At 48.6% G+C, this 8,903-nt stretch overlaps 1 pseudogene; it reads left to right on the forward strand.

Annotated features, from left to right (window-relative positions):
• Positions 1 to 6,991: 6,991 nt before the first annotated feature.
• On the forward strand, positions 6,992 to 7,727 carry LOC115315195 (annotated as a pseudogene).
• The last annotated feature ends 1,176 nt before the right edge of the window (positions 7,728 to 8,903 follow it).

Genomic DNA, 8,903 nt, shown 5'->3' on the forward strand with positions numbered 1-8,903 from the left:
AGGTTTGGGGTTTCATGGTGTCTCGCAGGAATTCCCCGGTCCGCTTAACACAAGCAACAGCCAATATTCGGGCATGTTGCCAGATCGAAGATAGGGTGAGCCAAGGAATGTCAGGGAATTGCCGCTATGCAATGTTGCGTGGCTCAAGCTTGTATTTTATCGGACCCAGAATGCCCGCTGAAAGCCACTGTTACTCTATAGTTCGTTTAACTTTTTCCATTTTTTTTTTAGTTCGTATGAGCGTTCTTTTAACATATTTTTGGTGCTTTGTGGCACGAGCCCTCGCACTAGAAAGCGACGTTTGACTGCAAGTAGTCTGTTTTAGCTAGAGACCTAAAAAAGAACACGTTCCTCGTTGAAACAGAAAAAAAACAACTATTTGAAAACGATTTGGATATGAACCGGCCAAACGCGAAATGAACTGGTTGTAGTGGAATTGTACCGGACAAATTGGAAATCAAGCTGTCGAAATTGGTCGAACTCGAACTTTATCATTTTTTGCGGCCTTTATCTACCCTGGCTTGCACGGAGAAGCCGCTTCAAGCGCAAGTGCCCGAGGCGGGGTGCCTCCCACGTGAAGTTGAAAAAGCGCGGGAAAGATCCCGCACCCTCCAGATGCGGGATCTTTCCCGCATCTGGAAACGTAAAAATAACGCGGTTATTTTTACGTTTTGATTACGAATGTGGGTTATACGGCGTAAAAAATAGGATCCTCATACCTCCCGCTTTCGGTTAGCATTTGAAAAGGGCAGTTCCATGGGGACTCTAAACACTAGCCTTCGTGCTGCTGTCCTGTTCAGTCGGTATTGACAGGAGAGTAGACGCTATGGGTATTTTAAGCCAATCGTGTCTCCTGTTACGGTCACGTGACTATAGCCCCCAAGCGGGTCATAAGGCAGAGCACGGCACCTGCCTGAAGGGCACCACTTGGTAGACAACTCACATAGCATCCACTGCACTATTAATTGTGGGACAAACTCACAAAAGTATCCACCGACAAATCCTCTCGCTGTGTTCATTGTTCGGATGCCCCTCGAAGATAAGACTGTATAAGACTTATGTGGGCGCACCCGCCTGCAGAAATTGAAGAAGCAGCTAGAATGCAGGCGAAATGCTGGAACGAGGAGACTTTTTCCTCCTTACCTCTCCAGCAACCCATCTGCTTCCTTCTCCCCAGCATTCCTTTCCCTGGCCCTGAACTCTTAGCTGCGGCCTGCGTCGCACAGTGTTCGAAAGTCCTACGCGTATATGGGCAACAAGCGATTTCTTCAAAAAAGTCACAGAAATTCTTGTGGTGGTGGTTTGGTTCGGCAAATGACTGCTTGTACCGCATTGTGTTGAATCTTCGCGGAGCCCTTCCATTTTGTTTTTTTGTTTGTGTGGTTGTTTTACAGTGCCCATACCAACATATATTTCGGAATGCATGCTTCAAGTCCGCGCGTTTATGGTAAGTGCGCCGCAACCTACTTTTTTGCAACGAGTGACCGCTGTTCTACGGTTACTCCTCCGGGTTGTATTAGGCCAAGCCTATTCTCCTGGCAGCAGGGACAATAATTTTCCCGAAAATCTACCGGCAGTCGCCTCCCATTATCTGTCTGAAATTACGCGACAACTGCCAGTAGAAAACCGACTTTCTTGATCTCCCGGCTGTTAGAGGAAACACGTTTTATAGACAACTTTTTGTGAATACACGTTTCAAGGACACGTTTTGTCGACCCTCACATATCCTCGACACTCGTTACTCGAACTGCACGCTGCAGGGCAATGTTTTCGCGGCTGTGTCGCTGGCCGGCAGACCGGTCCACCCAGCTTCGCGGCGACATGCTGCGACGGCCCATCACAAGAAAGTTAACCCACGTGTCCCACCCTACATGCCATTTGCTGCAACAATCTAAAATGACTTGTTGCCAAACAAAAAAGCAAAAGCTATTTATAACTATCTGTAAAACAACCTTCGAACGAAACAGCGTGCCAATAAAACAATCTGTTAATGAAACGTCCTTCGGTGAACTAATTGCTACCGTCAATGCGAGGCGTCTGCCGGGAGATTTCGGGAAAAATATTTTCCAGCTGTCGGGAGAAGAGACAATATAGCCTAGAAGTACCCCGGTTCCTGTTTGCTTTGCAATCTTCTGAGCTGTATAAAAGCTTAGAATTACCTATTTAGATTTCGCAGACCGCTTTCAAGTTTGTACTTGTCTACGGGACATGCTGTGTGTAATAAATGCTTAAGGGATATGAAAAAAAAATATTTTGTGTCTATTTTGCTGCCTGTTTACAGACTCCTGTGCAGGTTCATTTCTTTGCGGGTTTACTTCATATTTTGAATAGGTTATTTCTGTTCGGGACGTCCTAAATAACTTTGAGATACCCAACATTCCAGACGTGCCCATTAAGGGTTATCGAATAAATCGCATAGGTGCCAGATGCTAGCTCGAGAGCGATTCATTTCAACAAGCATTGGTCAGCGGATGGAATGGCACAGCTATGCTTCTGCTAAAGCAAGTGAGCCAGCTCTGCCTTTCGTGGCTTGATCGCGTTTGTTACATTGCTTATGCGTGATATATTCAGTCGCATAGTTCAGAAAAAGCTAATGGTGGCCAGTCATCCTTGACTTCACGACGACTTGGGTGAGGTAGCGGAAGAACTTCTTGTTCATTGTGAGCCAAGCTTTTCAGAACATCGCAGTGCTACAGAAACGAGTGAACCTATCTAGAGCCCTGGCCCATTCACCACGGGCTGCTTCGGAATGTGCTTTACTAAGACCAATGTCGGTTTGAAAGCCTTGATCTTCCACATTAGGATATTTTTGTAGATGCCATCAGTGCGCCGCTAAAGATTGAAGAATCGGCAGCTAAAAAAGTGGTGGTAAAGTGGCTGCCAGGTTTTTGCGACAGGGGACGCGGCAGAAAAATGAGTTTGGAAGCCGGAATGACTCCCTAGGCCCAGGATTCGCCCCAGGACCTTCCCCAGGACCAGGCATAGGTTCTTCGCGGAGCCTCCCTTTCAATAAAAGTTCAGAATAAACTATTAATTGATCTTGAATTGGTCATTTGCAGTCCAGATAAAATAGTGAATGTACAAAGCAGAGGAGGATTTTTTTCATTTGTGCCATAGCGTTTTTATGCAGTAGGCCGCTAATATTAAAAAAGCCAGGGATCTTAAAAACCAAAGTTAGAATAACCAGGATTTAAACGCATTGCAATTTTTTTGCATTGCCAGCATTTAAGATGTGGCACCAATATTTGGAAAGGCATTGAATTATGTTGGCTGAAAATAACGGCATAGCAAATGAATGAGCTGGTAAGCCAATGATTGCATAGCCATTGGTTTAGTGTCATAGCAAATATTGGCTGCAGAATTGATAACCGTCACTGGCCCAGTAATAGCTAAAATGTTATTTTAATGATGGCTGAAATATTGTTTTAACGATGGCCCAACAATGGTGCCAATTGTGATGTATCTACCGGCACACGGCCGGCGGGCAAGTCTGCGAGCGCTGCGCACGAGCGCGTGGGTTTGTCTCGAGAGCTGGCTGCGCTCTCGTGAGGCACATAAAAAACAATCTCAACCGTTTCGGGTGCTTCGAATGACTGACTCGTCATTACCCCAGCTAAGGTCGTATACCTAGCTAAGGTTATTCTACACTGGCGACGAGGTAGTGAATGAACGAACACGCATCTTCGGACGTCTTCACGATGCCAGCTACCCAGAATAAGCTGGAAGAATTCGACGGCGCCGGGTGGTCATCGTGGGCAGAACGACTGAACTTCTTTGAAGCGAATGGGGTAATACGAAGAAGAGGGCACTTCTCCTCACCTTGTGCGGTGCCAAGACCAATGAAACGGTGCGAGCATTGGTGGCACCTAAGAAGCCTGGCGAAGTGGCTTACGACGACATAATGAACATGCTGCACACCCATTTCGACCCGCAGCCGTCCGAGCTCTTCAGCAGAAGCAAGTTTCAGCGGAGAGACCAGGAGACAGGCGAGTCCATCAGCGATTATGTTGCGGCACTAAGGAAGCTCGCCGTCGAATGCAACTTTGGAGTTCCGACAACCGCAACAGCCAGCACCAGCACCAGCGCCAGCACCAGCACCGGCACCAGTGCGAGCGGCGATGAGCCGGTCACCGCATCGTCCACAACAATGCTACCACTGGAGGTGATGCTACGGGATAGGTTCGTATGTGGGATTGTGGACGAACACCTTCAGCAAAGACTATTTGCAGAACCGGACCTAACATTCCAGAAGGCGTATGATTTTGCATTGAGAGCAGAGAGTGCTGCAAGACAGCAAAAAGAGGTCAAAGCCCAAAAGACCACCATTAACGCCGTAACCAAGGGTCAAAAATCAACAGTACGTGAAAACCGGAACCTAGGCAAGCAAAAGAAACTGGACTTCGTATCAAGTGAACAACGATGCCATCGCTGTCACGAGCAACACGTCGCAGCTACATGCAGATTCCGCACGGCACGCTGCAATTTTTGCCGAAGGACCGGACACATTGAAAGGGCGTGTTACCAGAATACTGAAACAAATCAACGGCGGCGATCAACACACGCGGTTAGTCATGATGAGTCGGCACCTTCGAGTGATGACGAGGATACCCAAGACTTACATGAACTGAACAGCGTAAATTATACCACGTCGGTGAAGAAGTATATGGTCTCACTCAAAGTCGAAGGACGACCCATGGAGTTCGAATTGGACACCGGAGCTGCGTGTTCCATGATCAGTGAAGACACATACAGGAAAACCTGGCCAAAGAATGCCTTTTCACTGAACAAAGAACATATCACGCTCCGACCATGGGCAGGAAAACAACTACAAGTTCTCGGGTCGGCAGAAGTGCGCGTCCGACACAAGTCAAAATACTATCTGCTCCCGCTAATCGTGGCCTCAGGTTCGGGCTGCAATCTGCTTGGGAGAAACTGGTTCCCGGCACTCAATATCAGAGTCAGCGGGATATACCAGCTTCACCAGGGCAAGACCCTTCATGACGTGTTACTGACACGCGAGGAAGTTTTTGATCCAGAGATAAACGGGCACAAGGGCCACGCGGTACATCTGGAGCTGAAGGAAGATGCGACACCGCGCTTTTTAAAGGCTCGACCGGTTCCTTTCGCACTGCGAACCGCAGTGGAGCCAGAACTGCGGATGCTCCAAAAACCAAGGCATAATCGAGCCGACGCAGCACTCCGACTGGGCAACACCGGTGGTGATCGTACGAAAGAAGGACGGCACTATACGGATGTGCGGAGACTATAGGAGCACGGTGAACGCGGCTGGAAAACCAACGGTGTATCCAATGCCAACGGTAACGGACCTTCTGGCAAGTTTGCAGGGAGGCACCATATTTTCGACACTGGATCTCACTCAGGCATATCAACAGCTCCACGTGACAGTAGAGACAGCAGATGTGCTCACCATTAACACTATCAAGGGACTATACAGTGTTAAACGAATGCCTTTTGGAATTTCGGCTGCACCAGCGATTTTCCAACGCTACATGGAGACAATCCTGGCAGGACTACCCGGCGTGGGAGTCTACCTGGATGATGTTATTATCAGCGGAACCACAAAAACAGCGCACATTGAGCGTCTCGAGGCAGTTTTGAGCAGGTTGGTGAACGCCGGGCTTCGCTTAAAAAGGTCAAAGTGCCATTTCGGTGTCGAAGAAGTGAAGTTTCTGGGACATAAGATAGATGCAACGGGAGTACACACAACAGAAGAAAAACTGAGAGCAATCAAAGAGATGCCGGAACCGACCAGCCGGGCCATTCTTCTGTCTTTTCTAGGGCTCCTGGCATTTTATGACCGCTTCACTCAGAACCGAGCATCAATAGCGAAGGTGCTGTACATGCTACTTGAGAAAGACGCTCCATGGCAGTGGGGTGCACGACATCAGCAGGCGTTTCGGCAACTGAAAGAAGCCATCGCGGAACGTACAGTTCTAGCTCATTATGACGACAATAAGCCGCTGGTATTTTCGTGTGACGCATCACCATACGGCGTCGGTGCGGTACTGGCGCACCTAGACAAAGACGGAAACGAGTCTCCCGTAGCTTTCATTTCTAGAACATTGGGAAAGGCCGAGGAAAACTACTCCCAATTGGACAAGGAGGGTTTAGCTATAGTTTACGCTACAAGCAAGTTCCACCGCTACATTTCCGGGTCGACATGTTACCATCACAACGGATCATCAACCACTACTGGGAATTCTAGGTCCACAAAGTCCGGTTCCGCCCATTCTTTCGCCACGCATGAAAAGATGGTGCGTTAAGCTCACGGCCTATAACTACGATCTTGTCTACCGACCAGGAAAACGGAATCAGAATGCAGACGCTTTGAGCAGACTACCTTTACCGGCAAGCGACGACGAGCCACAGCCTCCCGGAGATGTGCTCATCCTGGAAGCGTTGACCAGGCCACTGATTACTGTCAAAAAACTAGCAGACAAGACAAAAGAAGACGCTACTCTTTCCCGTGTGTATGACGCAGTTCAGAGTGGAAATTTCAGGAACCTTAAGGAAGACATCTTTCAACCATTCAGGAACGAGGACACTGAACTAGCGACACAGCGAGGATGTTTGATATGGGGATCACGTGTTGTGATACCAGCGTCTGCGGCCTGAGTCCTTGACTCTTGTACACTCAGGACATCGTGGAATCGTGGCCATGAAAGCCTGTGCCAGAAGTTACATGTGGTGGTCAGGAATTGACAAAGATATTGAATTATGTGTGGCGGAATGTGCCCAATGTCAAACAAACCAGAAAACCAAGATAAAAGTACCGATGACAAAGTGGGAACGACCATCAACAGCCTGGGATACGCTTCACATGGACTTTGCGGGTCCAGTGGAAGGGAAAGTATTTCTGGTCGTTGTAGACGCATACACCAAGTGGTTGGAGGTGCGAGTAGTTAGCAGCATGGCATCAAGCGCTGTAATCAAGGAGCTGCGGGGATTATTCGCCACATTTGGAGTGCCAAAGAAGGTTTGTTCAGACAACGGGGCTGCGTTCATCACAGAAGAAATCGCGACGTTTTACCGAATGAACAACATCAACGCAGTCACGAGCGCACCTTACCACCCGGCAACCAACGGGCAGGCTGAGCGGATGGTACAGGAGCTCAAACAAGCTGTATCTAAAAAAAGGAAGGGAAGACCTGTCGTGCGTGTTGTCACGTTTCCTATTCAAGCAACACACGACAGTGCACGCAACAACGGGCAAGACTCCTGCGTGGATGATGTACGGCCGAGAATTGCCTTCTGCACTGGATCGACTCAAGTCATCCCTCTTTAAGCAGTTGCCTGAAGAAAACAGCGATATCCACAAATTTGCTCGTGGACAACCCGTGTGGATTCGACAGTTCCCACACGAGCGAAAGTGGATGCCGGGGTCCATCGCACGCCGCGCCGGACCACGATCCTGGATGGTTGACACAGAGCGGGGTCAAGTCAGACGACATCTAAACCATATTCGACATCGCACTCCGAATTCGAGCTGCTGGGAGACACAGCCGCCACCGCCAGTTTGGGATATGTGCTCACACGATCGCCAGGGCACACATTCGGGCGCGAATGGTCCAGAACAAACAACTAAACAGCACAGCACAGACGACGACGTTCGCCCATTACCAACAGTGGGATCTGCCTTGTCAACCGCGACGCGGGTGAGCTCCCGGGCGCGTCGACCACCGGACAGATACGGTGCCCACGTCTAAGGAGGAAGGGGTGTGATGTATCTACCGGCACACGGCCGGCGGGCAAGTCTGCGAGCACTGCGCACGAGCGCGTGGGTTTGTCTCGAAGGCTGGCTGCGCTCTCGTGAGGCACATAAAAAACAATCTCAACCGTTTCGGGTGCTTCGAATGACTGTCTCGTCATTACCCCAGCTAAGGTCGTATACCTAGCTAAGGTTATTCTACACCAATGATGGCTGGAAAGTTGGTTAAATGATGGCCTTGCATTGGTGCCAATGATGGCTGGGAGGTTGGTTGAGTGATGGCCCAACGCTGGTGCCAATGTCTGGGCCAACAATGAAGGATGTTGCTATTGGCCAGAATGCAAATGCTAGACCAACCTTTGGGGGCGGTTTTTTGTTATTCTTAGCCAAATGTAGGCCCAGCATCGGTCTGCTGCGTGGGTACAATTCACCTCGCAAATACTCCATTCATTTAAAAAAAAAAAAGCAAAATAAAATTCGGACGAAACATTATTTCAATGTGTGACTGATTGTCTCGTAGTGGCTCGGGTGGTGATCAGTGAAGCTTACGAACTTTTCCGGCATCGCCTCATCGGAAACCAGAACTACGATAGCTCTACGCTTCTACGATTCGATTTGCGTTAGACATATTAAAAGTGAGAATTTTGCGTTCGGAAGTACAAATGCAAGCACAGGTCAAAAAAAAAAAAAAAAAAAGCGGCGCAAAACGTTAGCGCAAAACGCCATCGAATGAGATAAAACTTGCTGTCTCGATGGCTCAGTACAGGCAAAAAAAGAGGGCTGCATAATGTTCCCAAGCGCCGCATCAGGCATTTGTCACGCGCACTGGCACAGCTGGCGCTTTTGCGCACTAGTCGTTGAACGGATACATCCTTTATAAAAGTTGCTTGTCTGCACGCAAACAACTAGACTGTCGAGCACGCAGTAGAACCGATTCCCAGAATACGAGGAATGTGAGTGAATTTCAGTTCTTGTTTTGGTGAAACTTTACCATTTATAGCGTGTGCTTTACACTCATACTCCAATTCACTATATTTTCACGGCATCTTTCTTTTTTTTATTAAAGCGAAGCTTTTTATGACTAGGGTTCCGTGATTTTTTCGTGTGCAGTGATTAAAACTCTGCGCTCGCACTGCCGCACGCGCCGCACGCGCACGCCTTCCTCGCATAAAAT

The sequence above is a fragment of the Ixodes scapularis genome, unplaced genomic scaffold (genome assembly GCF_016920785.2).
Source record: "Ixodes scapularis isolate PalLabHiFi unplaced genomic scaffold, ASM1692078v2 PGA_scaffold2__306_contigs__length_199485367, whole genome shotgun sequence".
In the NCBI taxonomy this organism is placed as follows: domain Eukaryota; kingdom Metazoa; phylum Arthropoda; class Arachnida; order Ixodida; family Ixodidae; genus Ixodes; species Ixodes scapularis.